We start from the raw sequence: 24695 nt of genomic DNA on the forward strand, positions 1-24695 counted from the left end.
GAAATCTGTTACACTAAAAAATGTCACCATGACTATTTACAGTTAGTATGGCTCAATCAACAGTCATGCTACCCTCTTAGGCAAGTCTTATGCCTCTGCTCTCCATGTCAAACTCCAAAAAAGAGAGAAAGTCTTGTATAAATGTATTTATCTCTGGGGACGCAGGTTCTCTCAACCTTACCTGCGGGGACGCTCCCAACGTTCACAAAAGCTGCGTCCAAAGACGCTCTGTATGTAAAGGGACAGGTGCGTCCCCCTGTAAAGGTTAGAATGCGCAAGTTTCATCTTTAAAAAGTTACTTGTGGTCATTTCTAGAGCATTCTAGAAGGTTGTTCGACGTGTATTGGGCGCCTCCAGATGGTTCATGCACTCCTATCAAAGAGGAACTTATCCCATCAATAAGGGAGCTATCCCACCCAAAGAGGGGATTATCCCATTGATGGTGGACCTGATTAACCTCCTCTTGAGCACTATAAATACAGGCATTGGGCCAGAAGGAGGAGAGGTTGAAGCTATACATTTTCTAAGGGTAAATGCTGCAGGAATTAGGACTCCCATTTAGAAGCTTGTGAGGAGAGATTGCCATCTTTGCTTGTTCTATTTGGAAGTGGGTGTGCTTTGTCAAAGTAAAGGAGAACTCTTGACGGACCCTGGGAAGGACTTGCACAACACCAAGGCTCAGGTTGTATTTGTTCTTTTTGTTACCTATTAATGCAAATGAGTCCATTCTTCTCAATAACTTGTTGTTTATGAGTTATTTCATGTACTCCTTGGTCTACATGTTGAATATGCTTTGTTTTATGTTATAATCAGGTGCTATTTAATTGTTTGACTGTTGGTGATTACAGGTTTTGGAGAAAAGGAGGAGCTCATCCAGATCAACAAAGCTTGGACTTCTACAACAGCGTTTGGACAAAGGTAAGAACGAAACACTTGATATCTCATATCATAATGCATGTTTAGAGAAGGATAGATCTTATTTGTCTTGTTTGTCACTAGAGAGTCTTAGGCTCTTAGGGAGGTTGGTTGTGTCCGCACAATCGACTCTTTCCGCCTGACAAATTGGCGACTCCACTGGGGAATCCATTAATGTGAAAAGTCTTTTCCTTTGTATGAACTTTGCTCTGAGAAAATTAGTTTATTTTTCTGGTTTTTGGCTCTGTGACTTTGTCTTTGGGTGGGTTAGCTTAGAGTTAGAATCCTTTTAGTTTTTCTTGAGTTTTTCAGTAGGACGCACCCTCTGAGTGTTGCACAGTGCGTCCCTGGACGCACTGTTGCTGTGTGCACAGAGCGGGCCCGCACCTGTTCTAATGGGTCGCCTGCGTCCCCCTGCTAAAAGTTGAGAAAACTCCATTTTTTGCTTTTTTACTCTTAGATTTTGTTTTTTCTTAGTTTTTACTGCCCAGATTCATTAGTCCCTTGTCAAAGATCTTCACCTGAACTTATTTCTATAGCATTGAGTGTTTTAGTGGATTTCATAGAAGTTTAAGCCCTAGGGTTTGATTTTTGAGTAGGTCTTGTAGTGACTTTGGCGGTAGAAGTTGTCAAGCCTTAGATCTCTCTGGTTTTGTCAACATTCTTAGAAGTCAGACCTGTCATAAAGTCTACTTGTGTGAGCAACTTACCATTGAGTTGTCTCGTTGGCAAATTTCGAAGTGCTTGTTGATTAAGTCTTGAATTCCATTTTACAAAAAGAACAAAAAGATTTGAGTTTTGTTTTGACTAGTCTTTTGATTCTGCATTAGCTAGTCCTTGATTTGATTTTGATCAAGTAAAACAACCTAGAATCATCTTTGTGGGCTTTTGCCTTGTTAGGTTTGTTTAGAGTAATTTCTCTTTTGATTTGCTTGTGAGTCAAGTTTTCATAGTTTTTGTAGCTTTTGAGATTGTTTTGTGTTAAGATAGGTTTATATGCTTTATTAAAAAGAGAAAATACAAAAATATCTCCTTTGAAAAGTTTTGTTTCAAGTAGCTTTGAAAGTTTTGAAAGAAAAAGAGTTTTTCGTGCAAGTAAAGAGTGGTCATGTTTGTGTGCTTGAAAAGAAAAAGAGAATTGTTTCTTTGATTGTCTTTTCTAAGGAAGTTGTTTTCTCTCTAAAATTTGCATTCTCTCAACTCTCTTAGTTAAGAATTTCATTGAAAAAGGAAAAGTAGAGTAAATCATCTTAGGTGCATCTTTGTAGTGGTTGGAGTCGAGTCTACACACCATTGGTTTCACTTCCACTACCTTGTGACTTTAAAGAACAACCATAAAAGTAACGCTTAAAGTAAAATCGAAATAGTAACTTTTATTTACTAGGGCTCTGAAGCACCAATTTAGATCAGGCTAGTGTCTTGGAGTAGGTGAGTAATTAACTCTCCAAGACAAAAAAACCAAACAAGTAGCTTATCTTGTGATAGATTAAATCCAATTGTCTCATTTGTACTCTGGGAAAGCTCCTCTTAAAGGAGAAGCACGAGCTCGTGTCCGAACCAGTGAGGGGATCATTCCCCCCTCGTTGGGAACGACGCCAGACACGCACGTATTACAAACGGTAAACCTCGGATTAACCATTGTCGAGGAGCCAGGGGTCACTTGTCGGTAAACCTTGGATTATTGTCAAGGAGCCGGCAAGGGGATTGAGCTTGCTACTCTACCCTTGCGTGCTGTCGGAGTTTAGACTGTTCCCCCAGGTGCATTTGTTGCGGTTGGTAACCTTAGTGGCCATTATCTTTAGGATTCTACCGAGGTGACGGTGGAGGGAAGGTCCCACTGTACCTGGAGCAGACGTCGGTTATACTCACTTGGATTTTCTGGGGGGTTCACTTCACTCGAGACGGTTAAAGTGGAGGAACTTGGTCCAGTCTATTCATTAAGCAGGTTGCCGGGGTAACTGTTCCACCCGCCATTTCTGTACTGAATCCAGCGAGGTTGGGCTTCATCACCAACTAGTGCTTTTGGTCCGGAAGACTACTGTTTGTGTTTGGTTTGACGCCCTAGATTCTTTAGGCGTGTGATTCAAATTTGTTTGGTTCTTTAGAGACTTTAGGTGGTTTGATTTGAAATTTTATTTTGTTTTCGTGTGTAGTAGTTAAAAGTTTTTAGCTGTGGCGGAATTACCGAGACAGTCCCGTAGACTTCGGGGCAAGTCTCCTGAGATTGTTACCAGAATAGATTTGTTAAGAAAGCTCCGTAAATCGCTGGGTGAATCTCCTGAAGACATTCCGGGGCAGTACGAAGGGTTAAAGGTCCTTGTAACTCCTCCTAGTGACAGTAGAGTAGGTTCACCTGAAGAAGGAGAATCTTCCTTGGTAGTCCATCCAGATTACCAAAGTTTAGAGACAGGTTATAATCCCGAAGCTGTTTCAGTTTCTGAACTTATTGGTAGTTTTTCGTCTGCTAGTGATACAGGCGAAGAACCTGAAATATCTGAACCTGTTACTCCGACTTCTAGTGTTCCAGATTCACCGAGAATAGAAAGAATTATCACCGAAAACCTTCCTACTGGTTTGATTGCTATAGAAGAACTTGCTCCAGAGGAGGATATAGGTGTCTCTAACCTTGAAGGTCAACTTACTATTGATCTAAGGGAGCGTGAATCCATCTTTTACAGTCCTCCTAGAAGTACTTCTTGGTACCTTGCGTTAACCAATTTTTTAGACAACTCAGGGGTAGGTTTTTCTACACCTCGTACTCCTTTTCCACCTGGAGGTATTTATACTCCTGTAAATATGTCTGGTCAGTCGTCCGTGTTTACTCAAAGTCCTGAATCTTTCTTACATGGCGGTCCTTCTGTTCCCACTGGGTATCAATCACTTTCTGGTACCTTTGCGGGAGCATCTCCTCAACCCGTTGATCATGGGTTATTTGCTGGAAACAGTGGTAATATACCATTGGGCGTAGGAGACATTTACATGATGTCAGGTTTAGTTCCCGTTTCCCAACCTCAAGGTGGCCAATTACCGCCTGGGGGGCAACCTCAAGGTACACAAATCGTGTCTGGGGGGCAACCTCAAAGTCAGTATGTACCTATGGTGCAATATGTGCCTCAAGGTCAACCCCAGCCTCAATATGTACCCCAGGGTCAACCTCAGTATCAATATCAACCTCAAGGATGGCAACCTCAAGGATGGCAACCTCAAGGGTATCAACCCCAAGGTTATCAACCTCAAGGGTACCAACCTCAAGGTCAAGATCAACCCCAGTATCAGTATTTACCTTAAGGTTATCAACCTCAAGGTCAATACTCGAGTCAAGGTTATCAGCCGCCTCAAGGTGAGTCATATGTTCCAAGTATGGGAACTGCACCTTACAATTATCAATCCTACCCTCAATCCGGTTATGGATCTCAGTATCCTCAACCTGTTACGGGTCAATACCCTGGAATGTTAGTGTGGGATCCATCACAGGGTCAACAGGTGCTGCAGCCAAGTATACAGATGGTTCCTCAAGCTGGACAACCCGTAGTTTCTGGTCCAACCCAGCAACCGCAACCTATCCAGTCAAATGTTCAAACTTCTGTAACTTCGGTAGTTACTCAGCCGCCAATTGCACCTAGTACTCCATCTCAAACGGCTGCTGCAACTACCGCTACATCTACCATACTTACTTCTGGAGTATCGACGACTCCAGTTTCTACTGTCCCTGTTACCACACCTCAGACATCTTTACCGTTGTCTGGATCTACGATTCAAACCACGGTCCAGATGCCTGTAGGTCAGCCTGGTATAAGTACGGTTGTCACTACTCAACCTCAATTTGTTCAACCTCCGTACCAGGGACAGTACCAACATGGGCAAGCTGTCCAACAACCGGTTTACCAGTATCAACCGTATCCTGGGTACACTTATCAACAACCTCAACAACCCCAGTACGGTCCGGTTAATCCTGGTTTTCCAGGAGGATATAATATCCCAAATGCGACTCCTGTTCCTAGTTATCCTGGATATCCTCCTCCTGGGGCTGGTATTGTGACCCAGAGTTTTAGAGATCCTAACCGGCAGTTACCGTTTATCGCAACTTTGGATTTACCAGACTTGACGCGCCTAACGAACGATCCAATTCAATATCTTCAGTTCTGGCCGCCAATGCCAAATAAGTTGCCCAGTGATATACCCAAGTTTGAAGGTAAGTCTGGAGAGGATCCGTCCAATCACGTGATGACTTACCACCTCTGGTGTGCTTCAAATTCTATCTCGGATGATTCGATCCACTTACGTCTTTTCCAGCGTACACTCATTGGTCTCGTGGCCAAGTGGTACATTGAGTTACCACGGGCCTCTTTTTACAATTTTAGCCAGTTAGCTACCTCGTTCTTAACTCACTTTCAGTTGCCGGTCAGATACGATAACAGCATGGAGTTATTAACTTCACTAAAACAATCGACGTCCACGTATATTTCTGATCACATTCATGAGTGGAGACGTCGAAGAAGACTAGTGAAAGTTTTTATCCCGGACCAAATCTTAGCTGAATGGTTTGTCAAATCATTATTACCGAAGATTACTGAAGATGTAGCTAAGGCCGGAGTAGTTATTGAGGAGCAAGTCATTGCTCAGGCACAATACCTTGACTTAGTTTACACTCAGTCGGGTACATTACACGAGAAGATTCCGGATCTTCCAAAGTCGAATCAAATCGCTGCTGCTCCTTCGGGATCTCATGCCGCTGATGGTATGATTGGTATCGTGAATACAAAGAGCAAGAAGAAGTCTTCCAAGGCTTCAACTACTCCAATTATCACTTTGCCTGATTCTCCGACAGGAGAGTCTTCTCCTGAACTTACCGCCGATATTCACGCTGTAGAGTCATCTACGGCCAAATCCAAAAACGGTGGAAAGAAGAAAGGAAAGAAGAAGGCTAAAGCAGACAAGGCTCCGAAGGAGAAAACTGAAAAGTCGGAAACCAATGACGAAAAGCGCAAACCTCGATATCCCTGTCTTATTTGTGAAGAGGATCATTTTACGAGAGATTGCCCTCATCGGGCCGAGGTTGTGAAAATAGTCAAAGGTTCTCCCACTCCTGCTGTGTTAAAAAATCCATTTCCGGAGCAGGAGAATAAGATGATAGGTTCTTCTTCGAATGCCAGTGAAGAACCCATTTTGATGATGTCTCATGTGAGGATTGCGACTCGATCGCAAGATTATGGCAGTAAGACTCCTGTTGATGGTAAAGAAGCAGAATCTTCTCATTCTAACCCATCAACCTCAGCTCCTGGTTCCGATCCACTACAGATCGAAAAACCTAACCCGGACTTAGTAATTAAACCGCCCGCCAAGGGTGTACTTCGAAGGTTTGCTTTCAATCCACATGCGAGAGCAGCCCAGAATTACAACATTGTTGAGGACTTAGCTGTTTCACCCTCAGCAATGTCGGCGTTAGAAGTGCTGCAATCATGCCCAGCACAACGAAAATTACTTTTGTCGGCTATCGGAGCTGTTGACGTTCAGGACCCGAACCTGATAATCTTTGATATAGAAAATAGTACACCACGTCTCCCCCATCAAATGGCTTTCCAAATTCCAGTGATAGTCAAAAACAGGCCTATTCATCGGACTGTGATTGATGAGGGAGCTTCTACGTGTATTATGTTGATTCAATGTTGGAGATCCCTTGGTTCTCCTTCGTTGAACCAATCCCCCACCATCCTTAAGGCCTTTGATGGCCGTGGGTTTCGTCCGTTTGGTATTCTACAAGAATTGCCTATAGGGGTAGAAGGTAAAACCGTTAGTCTGGATGTGGAAGTGGTTGATGCCCCTCTAGACTACAACCTTCTTTTGGGTCGAAGTTGGTCATATGCTATGACAACGGTCGTTTCATCGGTCTTCAGAATAATCAAGTTTCCACATAACGGTAAGATCGTGACTATTGATCAGCTAACATACTTTTCATCCGACCCAGCCTCTTCAGAGAGTATCCAGCATGTCGGTAAGACGACAATCCCTTACAGGGACGTTGGTGTAGGTTTAGTTAAGGATTCCAGTTTACTGGGAACTTTTCCTCTCCCTCCACTCAGCGTAGAACCTTCGTTTGCAACAATTCATATGATTACATCAGAAAACATTATTTATGATGATCCTTGGTTCGTCCCATCTGACTCTGAGATAGACTCATTCGGTAATGCTATGCCCTTGAGTCCATATGAAATTGCTTATGAAGCTCTCATGTCTTTTACCGACTTTCATTCGACCGAGGTCAACCAAATGAATGTGGTCAGTGAAGAGTCACTTTTCACCTCACCCTTAGAACGGATAGCGTTTCCCGAAGTCGTGTCATCTGACGAACAACTTCGCGAAATCCTAAGTGTAGACGATCTACCATGGGAGGATCTCCATCAGAGATCTTCGTTTTTACCTAAGGATGATGCATTTGAAAATGATTTTTCATCTATCTTTACCGCTGAATATGTCAAAGACGCTCAGGATCCAAAGAAACATTCTGATTCAGAGTTGAATTTAGGGAATATTTCTCGTACTATTCCCATTGATATTTCAGTGAAGCCCGGAATTGAGGAAAACATTCATATAGGTGCCGCTTGTACAGAAGAAGAAATCCAAACTTACAAGGCCCTATTCCAAGAATTCCGCGATGTGTTTGCCTGGTCTTACGAGGAAATGCCGGGAATCGATCCTGCCATTGTTGTTCATGAAATAAAGACCTACCCGGATGCTAAACCCGTCCGGCAACGGTTGCGTCAGATTCACCCTCGAAAAGCGGCTGCGATTAAAGCAGAAGTCGAAAAGCTGTTGAAATCAGGTTTCATATATCCGATCCCGTTAACGGATTGGGTATCGAATATTGTTCCGGTCAACAAGAAACAAGGAACAATAAGAATTTGTATCGACTATAGGGATATAAATCGAGCTTGTCCAAAAGACAACTATCCTACGCCTTATATCGATCAAATTATTGATGATTGTGCCGGAAGTGAAATGTTTTCCTTTATGGATGGTTTTTCGGGCTATAATCAAATCAATATTCTACCTGCCGACCAACCAAAAACGGCATTCATTTGTCCATGGGGGACATTTGCTTATTGCAAATTACCTTTTGGGCTTAAGAATGCCGGGGCCACTTTTCAACGGGCAATGTCTTATGCATTTCATGACATCAAGCACATTGTGCAACCGTATCTCGATGATTTTCCTGCTCATTCTTTACATCGAGCTGATCACCTTGTCCACCTACGAGCAATCTTTATGAGGTGTAGGCATTATCGAATTCGGTTGAATCCCCACAAGTGTGTTTTCTATATAGAAACAGGTCGATTGCTGGGATTTGTTGTTTCAAAAGCCGGCATTCACGTCGATCCCTCGAAAGTCGAGGCTATCATGAAATTGCCTCCTCCTTCGAGTTTGCGCCAACTCCAAAGTTTGCAAGGGAAAGCGAACTTTTTACGCCGATTCATCCCAAACTACGCCGAGGTCACTAAAGGTTTTACACGGTTGTTGAAACAGAACGCACAATTCTTTTGGGACGAGATTGCTCAACAATCTTTTGATGCACTTAAACACGCGTTGACCCATGCACCGTTGTTGCATCCTCCCAACTACAACCAGGACTACTTCTTATACCTCGCAGCTTCGCATTCCACCATTGGAATGGTGTTAGTTCAAGAAGATGAATTCAGAGTGGAACATGTGATTTATTATCTTAGTAGGACCTTAAATCCCACTGAGTTAAAATATTCGCATGTGGAGAAATTGGCCCTGGCAGCCGTTCAAGCTGTCCAGCGTTTCCGTCACTACATTCTTCTCCGTAAAACTACAGTTATTTCGGATTGCAACCCTATGATTTATATTTTGACAAAACAACTGCTAGGGGGCAAGTACTCTAAATGGATTGTTATCCTGCAAGAGTTCGACTTGGAGTTCGAGAAATCCAAGTCTAAGAAATCCTTAGTTTTTGCGGAATTGATGTGTGATTTCCCGAGTGCTGACACAGAGACTGTGGCAGAGGAGTCCATTGCGGACGAATCTTTGTTTCTAATCAGCACTGTAGATCCGTGGTACGGGGATATAATCATCTATCTCCAAACCCAAACCTTTCGGCCTGAAGCTTCCAAGGCAGAACGTCGAAAAATTCGGTTTCAATCCCAGCAATACAAAATTATTGGAGATACACTTTATCGTCGGGGGGCAGACTTAGTTTTTCGACGTTGTTTAACTCACGAAGAGGCTGAGAAGGTTTTGAATGATTGTCACTCTGGAGCATGTGGCGGTCATATGTCTGGGTATGCCACAGCTCAGAAGGTGTTGCGCGCTGGCTATTTCTAGCCGTCTATGTTTAAAGATTGTATCATTGCCGTCAGGAAGTGCCACAACTGTCAAGTGTTTGATCGCAAGATGCGCGCTCCACCTGCTCCTCTCCACCCTATAATTGCCGTTGGTCCATTCGCCAAATGGGGTATCGACTTTATTACTTGTAACCCTCACTCGGCCGGGGGGCATGCGTATATCATCCTCGCGGTTGATTATTTTACTAAATGGGCCGAGGCGATGCCTACATTCGACGCAAGCGGAAAAACAGCTGCAGTTTTCGTATTCAATCATATCATAACTAGGTTTGGTGTCCCACAAGCAATCATTAATGACCATGGGAGCCATTTTCGAAACATCATGATGACTGAGCTTACAAGCCAGCTTGGTTTGCGCCACGATAGCTCTACTCCTTATTATCCGCAAGCCAACGGTTTGGTTGAGTCTATCAACAAAGTTCTGGTTATCATGATCCGACGAACCATTGGTGTTCATCGGTCGAATTGGCACAACATGTTATTTTCAGCGCTATGGGCATACCGAACCTCAGTGAAAAATTCAACAGGGTTCACTCCTTTCCAGCTAGTTTATGGCTTGGAAGCTGTGTTACCCATTGAATGCGAAATCCCATCACTTCAAATGGCTGTCGAATTACTTCCAGCTACTTCCGAAGAGGAGAAACGTTTATTGTACTTAGCTAAATTAGATGAGACTCGACGTGACGCTACATTGGCAATCGAGACTCATGCGAAACGAATGAAAGCTCAGTATGATAGAAATGTAACCCCTCGAAGTTTTTCGGAGGGAGACCTAGTGCTATTATATGATCAAGCTAACGATAAGCTAGGTGCTGAAAAATTTGTTCCTATGTGGCATGGACCCTACATTGTAAAGCGAAAGCTAGCAAAAGGGGCTTATGAGCTGGTTGATTTTGATGGGGACTCTTTGGGTAAACCCAGAAATGGACTTTACCTAAAGAGGTATTATGCTTAAATGGTGGGTATGGAGAAATTTTTAGATAGGATAGATTTTCTTTCTAGCTAGCGTGTTTGTTAGTTTAGTCAGTGTGCTTAGCTTAGAGAGCGTGTTTTTCGTCGTTATTCTGGCTTATCTTGGTTTTACTCTTGATATTGCAGATGTCGACGCCTCTCCAAACATACATTGGATTTGCTGATGGTGCTTGTCGTAGTACACGGAATATCTCTTCCGCAGCTTGGGTTATCTATTCGCCCTCTGACGAGTTAGTTTCTATGCATGGGGTAAGCCTCGGTCAAACAACGAACAACATTGCAGAATACAGTGCAGTGGTTGAATTATTATCCGAATCTATTTCATTTGGAATTCGACGTTTGATAGTGAGGTTAGATTCTGAACTTGTTGTATTACAGCTTAATAGAGTTTATGCCATTAGAAATCCTGTGTTATTAAGGTTGTTTTTGAGAGTGCGTCTCTTGGAACGTGAATTTGATTACATTGAATATCAGCATATTCCAAGGTCTTTAAATACATTAGCAGATGCAATTGCTTCTTGAATGTTGGACAGACATTTACGATAATCATGCAAGTAAATTTAAAAACATTTCATCACATATGTTAAACAAGATAAGCCGGTAATAGTGATATATATATAGATAGGAGTGTGTCAAAAAATATACATCGTCTTCGATCATAGGTTGAAAAACACCTTATGATCGGCAAAAATGATAAGTACAAAAAGCCAAAAATGTCACATGTGTCTACAAAAGTGACTAGTCAATCACTGGTGGTGCTCCCTATACGACACCACTGCACGGGCTACCTTACGCAAAAATCTCCTAAACGGTCCAGGGACTGCGACTACAAAGCGCTGAAGCCTGATAGGAATGTCATCCATAGTAGTCTCAGGCATATCTGCCGTCAGACGCTCTAGATCATGCTCCAACTCAGCTAGTACTTCTGCAGCCGCGTCCTGTGGGGCCAGTACCGGTGCAACTGGGTGTCTCCTCTCAAAAGGCCGGAGGTTGGCTGGGCGCTGTGGACCAACATCTGCATTTTGAAAATTTTTACTGTCAGTTTTGAGACGATATATATAAAAACAAAAAAAAAATACATAATTTGAAAACTTGTGAAAAATAAGGTACCTCTGTCATCCCATTGTTCTCCTTGTGGAAGAACCATGTCCGGATCATGTCGAAAATCTACTCCGGTGTACGGAAAGTCCTGGATCGAGAAAACCTGGTCCTCCAACCACTGAAAGTAACTATCAGAAAATCGAACAACTGCCGCGCCCTCGTCAGGATGCCGGGCCATCACCGCAACCCATCGTACCAGCTTTGGCTCCCGAGGACCCAAGATATCAACAGTGAGTTGCTGAGGGATCAGCATCGGAACTCTCTCTAAGGCAAAGCTCACGACTAAAGGCCCATATCCAAAAGTTTTCAGTCGTCCGTTCTTTGCTTTAGTCAGTTGGCTCTTCACATTAGCCGACACAGCATCACACCAGTTGAAAATGGTGCCTTGGTAACAGTCAATTGCCATCCGCATTTGGGACCCAGAAGCAATGTGTAAGGCGGCTGCGTCGCAAATTCTGGTAACCGTGAACGCTATAACTTTGAGCTCACGCAGAGAGATGTGTTTGATCTCCATGCCTTTCGAATGGTGTGCACCAGGTGTGCACCAATCTTCCCGGAGACTAACAAGGGATTGGCCACCCGGCCTAGTCCCGGCTAGATTAAGTTGCTCGCCTCTGTTTGGCAAGCCAGTGAGAAAGTATACATCCGAGGGCTCTATCTCGAGCTGGTGCCCTCCTATGTAAAAGCATTGCTCTTGAACGTTCCATCTCTCAACCAGCCATTCTAAGAATCTTACCTGAGCCCTCATGCCTGGTATGGCCCAGTATTTGTATAACCCGCATGCTTTTAGGGCATCCAGGGAAGGTTGGTGTTCTATTGCAGCTTCATCAACCTCTTCGTGCTCTCTTTCTCTCCAATCCAACATGGTGAGTGCCCTACACACCAAGAAATAATGATTAGAATTAATTTTGGGAAATTTGAATGGTTATTTGTGAGGATTGGGGTTTCAAATTCCGCGTTCCACGGAGGACGCACCCCGCGTTTGGAACACAGGGCGTCGGGACGCAGCTGGCCTGAAGGTGGGCTGCGTCCCCCGACCATTTTCCTGTATAGGAAAAAGTCAGGGGACGCAGGTCACCCGAAGGGAACCTGCGTCCATCGAGGAGCGCATTTTGAAACCTAAACCCTCCCAAAAAACAAAACTAAAACCTAAAAAACAATTTTAATCGGATAGAAATGAAGAGTAGGATGTTGTAAAATACCTGGAAGAGACGAAGTTCGATTCTGACGGTCGGATTTTCCGCAACGACCACGGGAAGTTTCTTGCCCAAAAGCCCTTTGTTCAACCTCAACAGTAAAACGGTAAAAATGACATGGTAAAAAGTCTTTTTATAGGTTTTTTGGATGAATTTGTTCATTTTTCACCATGAAAAGATGTTTTTCGATGTATTTTTGCCTATCTTAAACAGGTATGAGTAATGTGTTGCTTTTTGTGCAGGACAAAGGGATTTAGAGGGAAAATTGTCATTTTTCACGAACCAAAATATCAGAGTCATCTTTTAAGCCCTTTTCTGACTCCTAAAATATGAAAAGATTGCCGAGCGTTTCTTTTACACTCGTTAAAACGGAATTAAAAGACGGTCCCCTTATAGCTCTTTTCTGACCGTAAAATCAGGAAAAGATTGCCGGGTTTTTGTCGTTTCAAACTCGATACGGAAATAAAACGACGTGTCCTTGATCGCTTTTTACTTTTCAGTTCAGTGGCACTAATTGTGAAAGTACTCCTTGGTTGCAAGATCAAGCGGTTCCCCCAGGTATTATTTTATACTTTTTCGGGCTTGAGGGACACAAATCTACGAAAAAGTTCAACTTGGAGTCTTCTTAAGTTTTTCAGACTCTCTAAAATTGAAAAACACCGAGTTTCTCGTATACTGGGCTCGTTAAACATTTCACAGTAAAGGACCTGTTCAATTACAAACAGGAACGAACCACTCCTTCCTAGGGTTCGAATCAAAACTAGGTTGGACTCATCCGAAGGATGAGCTTATAATCAAGCATATGTTATCCTCCTCAAGCTTGTTAAAAATAAAGAGGTACTTGCCAGAAATGGTGGGGGAAAAGAGAGAAGAATGAACCTGTTTATTACCTTTTGTCTCAAAAGAAACTTTATTACCACTCTTGAACACGACACTTTTCATTCACCTGGGTTGGGAAATCTTTTACCTCACAGTTGATCAAACCACTTTGAAAGTCTTTAACCGGGTTCCGGGGATTAACTTTGAGTTATTCGTCACCAAGCCATCTGTCGTGTCGTTATGTGTTCAAGAGGTCTGCAAGCAAAACTTTCATCTGCAAAACACTTGTCATCCATTTGACCATCCCTGAGTCAGTCCTTACAGCAACATTTCTTCAACTTGAACAATGATTTCGTGTTGCGGGCTTGCCTGCAACGGGTCGCTTTCTATCGACATCAGCACATTATCTAGAGAGATGACTTAGAAATCGTCAGTACCTTGAAATCTGCATGCATCAATGGCAGGTTTCTCGCCTTTGACGTCAGTTTACATCATTGACTTTCGATCGAAGGATTCCGTGAAATGTTCGACATCAACTCATTCATTCACATCTCATGGATTGTACTGGGTACTTTGAGAACCATTGACATTACTGGTGGTCTCTCTCACGCTTGTTAACAGTTTACATCATCGACTGGTAATCAAGTGGTTTCTACCATGTTCGACATCAACTCATTTATTCGCATGGCTAGAATCGTACCAATTCGCGAAGTAGAAATGAAGACCCTGGATCTAGTTTCCACCATCCAGGCTGCGAGGAGTTTTGTATTCATTATCTAAGTAGACTAATCATAAACAGATGGCTGCGTGCATACTGTGTCTACAAAAGTCTATGATTGTGATGTACTTCAAGATCATTCCTGTATCAAAGTAGTTAGTCTGTTAGTTAAAGTTTTGATCTGAGTATGGGAATGCCTACCTCAGTGATGATATAATCTTATACATGTATTTTGTGTTGAAAATTGCAGGTTCTGACCATGCTCTCCACGGGATAATCCTTGAAATGATAAAGCACTTCACCCTTCCTAGATATTACAAACCCTAATCTATTCCAGGCTTCGCACTTTAGGGGGCAATCTGTTACACTAAAAAATGTCACCATGACTATTTACAGTTAGTATGGCTCAATCAACAGTCATGCTACCCTCTTAGGCAAGTCTTATGCCTCTGCTCTCCATGTCAAACTCCAAAAAAGAGAGAAAGTCTTGTATAAATGTATTTATCTCTGGGGACGCAGGTTCTCTCAACCTTACCTGCGGGGACGCTCCCAACGTTCACAAAAGCTGCGTCCAAAGACGCTCTGTATGTAAAGGGACAGGTGCGTCCCCCTGTAAAGGTTAGAATGCGCAAGTTTCATCTTTAAAAAGTTACTTGTGGTCATTTCTAGAGCATTCTAGAAGGTTGTTCGACGTGTATTGGGCGCCTCCAGATGGTTCATGCACTCCTATCAAAGAGGAACTTATCCCATCAATAAGGGAGCTATCCCACCCAAAGAGGGGATTATCCCATTGATGGTGGACCTGATTAACCTCCTCTTGAGCACTATAAATACAGGCATTGGGCCAGAAGGAGGAGAGGTTGAAGCTATACATTTTCTAAGGGTAAATGTTGCAGGAATTAGGACTCCCATTTAGAAGCTTGTGAGGAGAGATTGCCATCTTTGCTTGTTCTATTTGGAAGTGGGTGTGCTTTGTCAAAGTAAAGAACTCTTGACGGACCCTGGGAAGGACTTGCACAACACCAAGGCTCAGGTTGTATTTGTTCTTTTTGTTACCTATTAATGCAAATGAGTCCATTCTTCTCAATAACTTGTTGTTTATGAGTTATTTCATGTACTCCTTGGTCTACATGTTGAATATGCTTTGTTTTATGTTATAATCAGGTGCTATTTAATTGTTTGACTGTTGGTGATTACAGGTTTTGGAGAAAAGGAGGAGCTCATCCAGATCAACAAAGCTTGGACTTCTACAACAGCATTTGGACAAAGGTAAGAACGAAACACTTGATATCTCATATCATAATGCATGTTTAGAGAAGGATAGATCTTATTTGTCTTGTTTGTCACTAGAGAGTCTTAGGCTCCTAGGGAGGTTGGTTGTGTCCGCACAATCGACTCTTTCCGCCTGACAAAATCAAACAATACAATTTGTAGCTATTATCTAGGAATTCATGTGCAATAAGTTTGTGAGGTTGTTTCTTCTCTATTATAGCTTTATATGAAAGATATTAATATTCTCTTACCATTCATCAGTTCTTCAGTGGTTTTCCTTAAGGTTTATAAGCACAATTCTTTGCATAAAGCTTTGTTTTGATGGGAATATCATTGTTTGTTATTTTTCTTCTTGCTTAATGAATTCATGGTGCACATGCTCATTAACACCCTTTTTTTCTTATAAACACTACAGTACACCGACAAACCCTAAATTCATCACAAAATTAAGATACCTTGCTTCTCCATATCTTTGTTGTTGTAACCCTTTAATCCTTTGACCTGGCCACCTAGTTTTTCTCCCTTATCTAGCATCAAAACCATAAAACTTTCAAACCCTACCCAAGCCTAGCTATCTAGTCTAAAATCATTTACATTCCAATCATCTCTTGGCTATGATTTCATAGAGAGAGCCCTCTCTAGTTTGGTAGGGCTAGATACCAAAATAAAAGCTTATTCTATGGTTACCTCCGTCGATCTCCTTATCATCCTGGGAAATTATGGAGGATAAAGCTTTGGCGTCATTGCCAGGGAAGCGAGAGATCATAAAGAATGAAAAGGATTAGATCTAACTGTTGATGGTGGATAGTTGTCTGACACACAGGAAGGTTGAAATAATTCTCCTGGAGACTCCAAATCCAAATCGAATTTAATTCAAATACTCCAATGGAAGATGAACCTTACCAATAGAAAAATGAAAGAAAAATATGGGAAGATTAGGTATTCAAATTGGAATTCCATTCAAGACTTCATGTTCATTTCCATAAATTATTTTTTTATCTTTTCTTAATAATGTCAAGAAGGTTTTCCAGAGTAGACTGTACTTAAGAAAAGATCCTAGACTTGCATTTTATTCCTTTCCTTTGAAAATTGTGAACACAAATTTTGATTTTGATCAAGACCCTTCTTCTAAATCTTATAATCACCATCTTCAACTTTATGAGCCACAAGAGATCAAGGCTAATCCTATAGCTTCTGTAGATACTCCTATACCTTATAAAATTCTAGATAGATACAAGCCTCTCATCTTACCTCCTATACTCCATGATTTCCCTAAAAATTATTACAAATACCTTCCCAGGTTTGATGGAGAATATGGTAACATCACTGTTGAAAAACAAATGCATAGTTTTGAAAATTTTCTAAACCTTTTTGAGGTTGAAGAATATGATGTCAGTATCAATATTTTTTCTTTATCTTTGCAAGACGAAGCTAAGAAATGGTTCAAGAAATTACCAGCTACAAGCATTTTTTATTTCCATCAGTTTGTGAAAGATTTCCTTGATACATGGGTCATTAAGAGAAATCATTTTCTGATATAATAAGAATATAATCATTTGGAAAGATAACCAGGAGAAACAGTGCAACACTTTTCAACGATGTCTAATCAAGTATACCATCCAATGCCTGCTGAAATAAAACCACCTCCCTATTTAGCTCTCTTACACTACCCAGATGCCTTTGACCTAGAAATGGAATTTCAATTCAGAGATAGTGATGCTACCACACTCAAATAAATGTAGGATAGTGCAATAGCTATGGAAGCTAATCTGCCGGTCAAAAGGTTAAAGTTGAAAGAAGTGAGGAATAACATAGGGAAGGAGTGCCTCGCATCTTTAGAAGTGAAGCTCAACATTTTCGTAAGCACAATGGAATAAATGATGCAAAAGATCATCATGAGAGATGAACTTGTTGTTCAAAAACACCATGTCCCACTTATTGTTGAAGAAGAAGAGGTTGTTGATCCTAACCATTATCCTACTCATTCCAGTTACCATAGATCAGAAAGCGATTGTTTTATATATTCATTGATGGACAATGATGAAGATCAATCTATAGATCAACCCATGGAGGATCAATCTACTGATCTAATGTGTTTGTTTGATGGCATTCATTATCATGATGAGTTACTTAAGTATGACCAGTATGATGATGACGATTTTGTTGAAATATAGGCTTACTCTACAAGGAAATCAATGACATGTTTTTGGGAGGAGGAAGTTCAGTTACAACAACTCAAATATAACACTTAGCTTATGCATATCAATCATGACAGCAATGAAGAGAATCTAGAAAAATTCAAATCAGGTGAAAGTCCTTTCCTTTATGTTTTACTTCATTTCAATTACTAACATAAAACTTTTCTAATATTAGAAATCAATAGTATTTCAGTTTTGATGTTGAGCACAAAGAAGACCATGAAATTCTTGACCAAGACTCCTTACCTTTGTGTTTCTCTTCTTTCGAAATAATAAGAGAAAAATATAAGGTTACCAAGGAGGCAAATAAGCAATTTGACAACAGTCGACAACCTTCTCCTGAAGTTGTTGAGAATTTTATTTGCAATATAGAATCTTTTTTCAGTCCACAATCATTGTTACCAAGCAACATTCAGCTTGAAAATGCAGCCAAAAGTGTGGAACTTGAAGAGTTTATATAAAATGATGTAGTCTCATTGGAACCAATATATGACAAGTTGCAACAATCCTCTCCAGTTCTCCTTGATCCAATGGTCAATGTTGTGGATGATATCTATAGTTAAAGTCCTTCTCCATTAGTAAACTATGAGCTTCAAAACAAAGATGATGCAAATTTCATTAGGTAGTTGGCTTCATTTTCTTGTTCAGTAGGAGTCTCATTACGAAGTTCATCCAAAAATTTGCAGTGTACATTTGTTTCGCCTGAGAATGACAAACTTCATTTTATAAAACAAAGAATGTCTAAAAAGGAAGTAGATTCTTGTCTCATTGTTGATCACCAAGAAAATGTAGTCATTCACGAGTTTTAGGATCCTTTTGTCAAGTTGTTGCAGTCATCAAGGAAGATGATTTTTATTATATTTATGGATCATGTACACATGTTCAGTGGACACTTGGAGTGGCCTAGCTTTTGTTTTTTCTTCCTGCTCAAGGAAAGTACCAACATAATTGAAATAAGTAGCCATTTGCTAGATTGGTTACACTGGAGGAATCATTACACATGATTGTATATATAAATCTTCAGCAGGTGGGTGATTATTATAAAGATTTGAAGCCCAAGACGAAGGCCCTAAGTTCTCGATGGTCTATTTCCATAAGTAAGTTCAGTCAGTTTGTTTTGTTTATTATTTTTCAAAGTCAGTTTGTCAGTCCATTTTCAATTTGAGTTTGGTCTTTGCCTTTTGACTCCATGCCCAATGAATAAGGCTACTTGGACTATGGTGTTCTTGACGCCTCCAAGGAGCTGTCATCCCCAGCTAGAGCCAATGTTAGTGTCAATCAGTTTTTCTTGCCACCAGTGATAAAATTTTCTCTTTTAGAATGACCATTAGGGTTTAAGGTTAAGATTTTATCATTTCACTAGGTCTTCCATTCAAAAAAATTTGGTCACTGGTTAGTGAGTCTAGGTTGTCAATTATTCCTTTACAAATTGCCATGTTTTGGTCACTGTCATTATACATCTGGATGTGTTATCCCCGGAAATATTTATGGTCATCTCAGTCTCGTTATCATGGTCTTCACCTAGTCCACTATCATCGGTTAGGTCACTAGGGTTTCAATCATTGAATTTCTCATTCCATTCATAAATTGGCATGTAAAGGAATAGTGATATAAAATAGCTCAAAAAGGTTTTATTTCGATATAATATTTTGTAATAAGTTTTAAATATTCTCAAGTTGTATTCAAAGGTTTCAAAGCTACATGATTTCCAAAGTAAAAGTGATAAAGGCATAGTGTGGTCCACCACATTACTATGAAAGGAATCAATTTTACAAGCCATACAAGACCATCATTGTTCCATTTATCTCATTTATTTCATACCTAAAGAAGCTGTCTCTCATCATCAATCACATCCACACCATTTATAGGGCCAAAGACATTCCAAAAATTGAGTTCCAACTCTTTCACTGGGCACATTGTGCTTTTCTCTATACGCTGCACGTTTTACAGTGGACGTTGCGCTTTTCCCTTTGAACATTGCACTTTTCTTCAAGGGTCATCAAGTTCCTTTCCAAGGGTTTTCAAGGGAAAATCAGGTCTCCAAAAGGGTTAATTAAGTAAGTTTAACGCTCACATCCTTTCCAATCAGTTTATTTCATATTTTCTATGGTGTAAACTTCCCCTTTTACCATTACGCTACACTTTTTTGTAGGACCCTTCATTCCCTGTTTTTAAATCCTAAAACTCCTAATTTTCTCTCATTTTCATCTCCCCACCCTCTTACACACTCATATCTATTCCCTAAAGGGCCTAATACCCCACACTCATACTCCCTAAATACCTCAAACCAAACACTACCCCTATGTTGCATTTCTAGTAGCCTAATACCTTGGTCCTGTGTATTAATTGTACAACACATATCCCCCATTGATTTCACTCCCTATCACTTCATTACAATCCCTCACACCCTTCCCTATCTCCATAAATTTTTCCACACTTAATTCGCCTCCCTAAACCCATTATCCCACTCCCTTTTACCTTCCCCTATTTTTCCCCTAGGGTCTGCTATGACAGTCTACTATGGAGGAGGAGAAGAAAACTTATAACAAATGTGGCAATGTGTCTTTATATGAACCATCAAATAATTAGGAGTTGATGCCTTCACCAATTACAAAACAATTCTTTCAAGATGTAGGGTGTCTTGAATTTTGTGAGTTGGTGCAAAAGGTTCAATACCATGCTGAATTGACCAAGTTGTTTGTCACAAACCTGAAAGAGAATAAAGTCACAATTGTAGGTGTGAGATTCTCTATCTCAGCTGATATCATAGCAGAAACTACTAGAATACCCAACATTGGTGAAAATTGGTTCAAGACTGAGGAACTAGATGCTCACCTATATCAACCCTACCTCAAAACTCCATACAAAGATGACATCAAGAGGATCCTTCCTTTTAGCAAACTCATTGACAGGTTTTCACTCTTGATGAAGATCATAATGAAGTATTTCACTTGTGAAGGGAGATTCTCTAGACTCTATGTCTATCACATAATATTTCTTATGAATTTCACTAGGGCAAGACTTCTCAACATACTCTATTATCTTTACAGGAGCATAGAAAAAACGGTATACAAAGTGCAACACAGGAATAGTGAGCTATAGAAAAATAGCCTCTTTCATCACTCTCTCATCAAGATTATTATCTTTCATCATCTTAAGCAACTAAAAATTGACTGGGAGACATTCATTGAAGAAAAGATCTTCTTTCTAGACCTATTTCATCCTCAACACCCCATGCTCAAACATAAATTGGCTCATCAAGTAGGTCTGCAATGAAAAAGAAGAAAGGTGAGGATAAAGTAGTGAAGACTTATTAGAGAGGAAACATGCTTGTGTTTGCTCCACAAGTTGTGGAAGGGGCCAAGCCTTCTACATCAGCACAACAAGGATCACTTTTTCATCATGAGACTACTTCAAAGGTCAATGAGGACCCTAAAACAGTTGAGCAACCTATAGTGAACAAGGAGAATGAACTCAAAATCTTGCAGGACAAATTGATAGAGGCAAATGCTTTGATAGCATGCCTACAACAGGAAAACATGCAGCTGAAGGTTGACAAGATGCTTCAGGAGAAACATATCATGAAATTGCAAAAGGAGACTAAGGGTAAACAAAAATCAAAGACAAAAGGCTCTAAGAAGGCACTTCAACAACAAAGGAAGCAAATCACGGTGGATGAGCTTATTGATAGGGAAATTGATGAAGACAAGGAATATTATCTAGGAAAAGTCAATGATCATTTGGAGAAGCTGCTAAAGAAGGAAAATAGGGACAAGATACTTCAGAAACACATGGCTGCCCATTATTACACAAGGAACATGATTCTGAAGGTCAAAGTCAAGCAAATGAAAGCTAGGCTAAATGAAACACTAATCAAGCAAAAAGGGAAGGAAAAAATAGATTTTCTTGCTGATGCCTCCCTTATAGCTTAGAATACCACTTTATGACCTTGTATATCAATTTTGAATAAATTTGGAACAATTTTTTTTTGAGCATTTTTGCAGTTTTGGTATAGTCAGCCTCTAAAAAGTGTAGAGTGGGCCATTCCGGTCTTTTTCTAGAGAGCTATAAATGATATAAACTCTACATGGTTGGATATCTCTTGACTTATACATCAGCTTTGGACATTTGGCTGCCTCAGTCATCAGCTTTTACAACGCTAAAATGCCCAAAAACCACCTAAAAAACACCTTTCTACCCTATTTTTGGAGGCCATGCAACCCTTTTTGACCAGTCTTGGGAGAATTAATTTTCGAGGGGATATACTTGGTGTTTTTAAGTTATTCAGTATTCCATTTTGTAGGAGATAGAGATAGATTTCCAATGAGCTATCATTAGTGCAATTTGGACTTCAGGAAGGCCTCCAAACATGACCTTCAATCTCATGCTGTGTTTTTTGCAATCCACACTGCACTTTTTCCAGATTCGCTACTATTTTTCTAGGAGGCTGAATTTCATCTATAGTTTGACATGATTTAAATTTTTACCTATGTAAATATGTAATTGAGCTTGTAATCATGTAACTGAGATGTAATTATGCTATATGAAAGTTAAATGAGGTAGATACATGCTAGTAAGTCTTTTGTTTTGGTCAAATGAATCAGTTTTACTATATGGAGGGTTTGTTTTAACCTCCCTAGTCATTAGGGTTTTGGTTGAGACCTTTGAGGAATAGCTCCACAAGTCATGGATTCGACCCCTAAGAGCAAGGAAATGATGTTTTAGTCTATATGTATCATTTTCTAAGTCATTTGAATGGTTGGACATCAGAGGAGAGAACTATTGTAGCTTGTACTTGGACATTTTATGGAAATCAAAGGATACAGTTTGCAGCTATTATCTAGGAATTCATGTGCAATAATTTTGAGATGTTATTTCTTCTCTGCTATAGCTTTATATGAACTATATCCATCTTCTCTTTCCATTCATCAGTTCTTCAATGGTTTTCCTTAAGGTTTATAAGAAGAATTATTTGCATAAAGCTCTGTTTTGATGGGAATCTAATTGTGTATTATTTTCCTTCTTTCTTAATGAATTCATGGTGTACATGCTCATTAAGACCCTTTGTTTCTTCTAAACACTACACTACACTGACAAACCCTAAATCCATCACAAAATTATTGCTACCTTGCTCCTCCATATCTTTGTTGTTGTAACCCTTTGATCCTTTGACCTACCTACCTAGTTTTTCTCCCTCATTCAGTATCAAAACCCTAAAACTTTCAAGCCCTACCTGAGCCTAGCTATCTAGCCTAATATCCTTTACATTCCAGTCATCTCTTGGTTGTGATTTCATAGAGAGAGCCCAGTATGATTTGGTAGGGCGAGCTACCAAACTAAGCTTGGTCTATGGTTACCTCCGTCAATCTCCTTATTAGCATGGGACATTATGGACTATAAAATGTGTGTTATTTTATGCTTTCTATAGGTCTTGTCGGATATTTCTGGTTAGAAATGCAAAGAGCATTACAACTATGATGTATAGGTTGGTTATTTATGTAATTATGGATCTCAAAAGAATATTGAAATTCGTAGGAGATTTTCCCAGCGAAGATATCCATAGATCAAAGTCCCATCTACACCTCCAATTCTTTTCCTAGGATACCAAAAAGGATGGATTGAATTGTGACAACAGCTACTCTATCAACCACCCTATTAATTTTCATTTTCTTTCTTTCTTATGAATGAATTTGTGTGTTATTTCATGATTTCTACCTGTTATTTTATGCATTTAGTACCAATTTGGATACATAACATATTTTGACAAGTAGTGGTCAAATATTAACACTCAATCAATAATCACCATCACCTAAAAATCATACAAGTTCTAGTTATGAAATCAATGGAAGCACATAGGCAATCAAATAATTTCATTGAATATTGAATAGCAACCTAACAGATAGTACAAAAAATGACTTATAAGGAGAATAGGTTATGACTGGAACGAGTATCTCTCATTATGCTATTGGTGGTGGATGAGACAAAATGAAAAACTTCTTCCTCCCCACTATCTAAAGGTTTTTCAAAAATCCTTAAACCCTTCCCATCCAATTAAATACATTTTTACCCTTTCACATGCTTATTCTTGAATAACTAAAGTCCCCTCGGAATTTAGTAACAGTCTCGATATGCATGATGGAGGTACAATGATATTTGCATGGAATTGGACAGTGGACAACCGCACACAGTGGTAGTTGGGGAAGTTGTTCTCAAAGGAAAACCCTATTAATTTTTTTAAATATCTGCTAAATATTTACACATCTCTCTCATTATATTATAAAAACGTATGTCAAAAGCAATGATATTATTTTTAAATTGTTTTCTTGATAATTAAGTTTGTATATTTACATAATTAATTTCTCTAACATTATTATGTCTATAGGTTATGGCATTATTTATTGTATTGGCTCATGATATTATATCAAAGTTTATTTAAATATTAAGAATCTCTGTGATAAAGTAGAATGAATCTTTATAAGAAAGAATATATATATATATATATATATATATATATATATATATATATGAATATGATGAATGAGTAATTAATAATTTCGAATCTTATTTATCTATGCTTACCCAATATTTCCCAATCATTTAATTAATATAAAAATTAATAAGAAAGAAGACCAATCCATACATGCATAACATAGTAAAACAAAATTGAAAAATAATTGGCATAGTTATTTATTTATTTATTTACACTGGATGTTCCGAGGAGAAAATAGTAAACACAAACGGACAAGCATTGATTACAATATTTTATATTACAGGTAAATCCCATATACTAATTAATATACTTGCATTACATTAATTAAGTAAACCACTAGCCCATATTAAATCATTAGTAGACCTCGTCATTGATTACAACATTTTATGTTACAAGTGAAGCTCATATACTAATTAATATACTTGTATTACATCAATTAGTTAAACCACCAACCCATATTCGATCATCAAAAGACCTCATCAATGAATTGTTCCATATACAAAAAAACCATAAAACCATTAACTCCAAATTGAGAATGTCATATCAGAGAGAGAAAGAAGAATGAAAGGGACAGATGATTGGGAGGCATACTTAGAACAGTCGACATTAGGAGTGATAGGCATGTTGAGTTCTGTCACCTTGCACAAACTAGGT

Source organism: Pinus tabuliformis, chromosome J (genome assembly GCF_031772625.1).
Source record: "Pinus tabuliformis cultivar Carrire ecotype Pingquan chromosome J, CPIR1, whole genome shotgun sequence".
Classification (NCBI taxonomy): Eukaryota; Viridiplantae; Streptophyta; class Pinopsida; order Pinales; family Pinaceae; genus Pinus; species Pinus tabuliformis.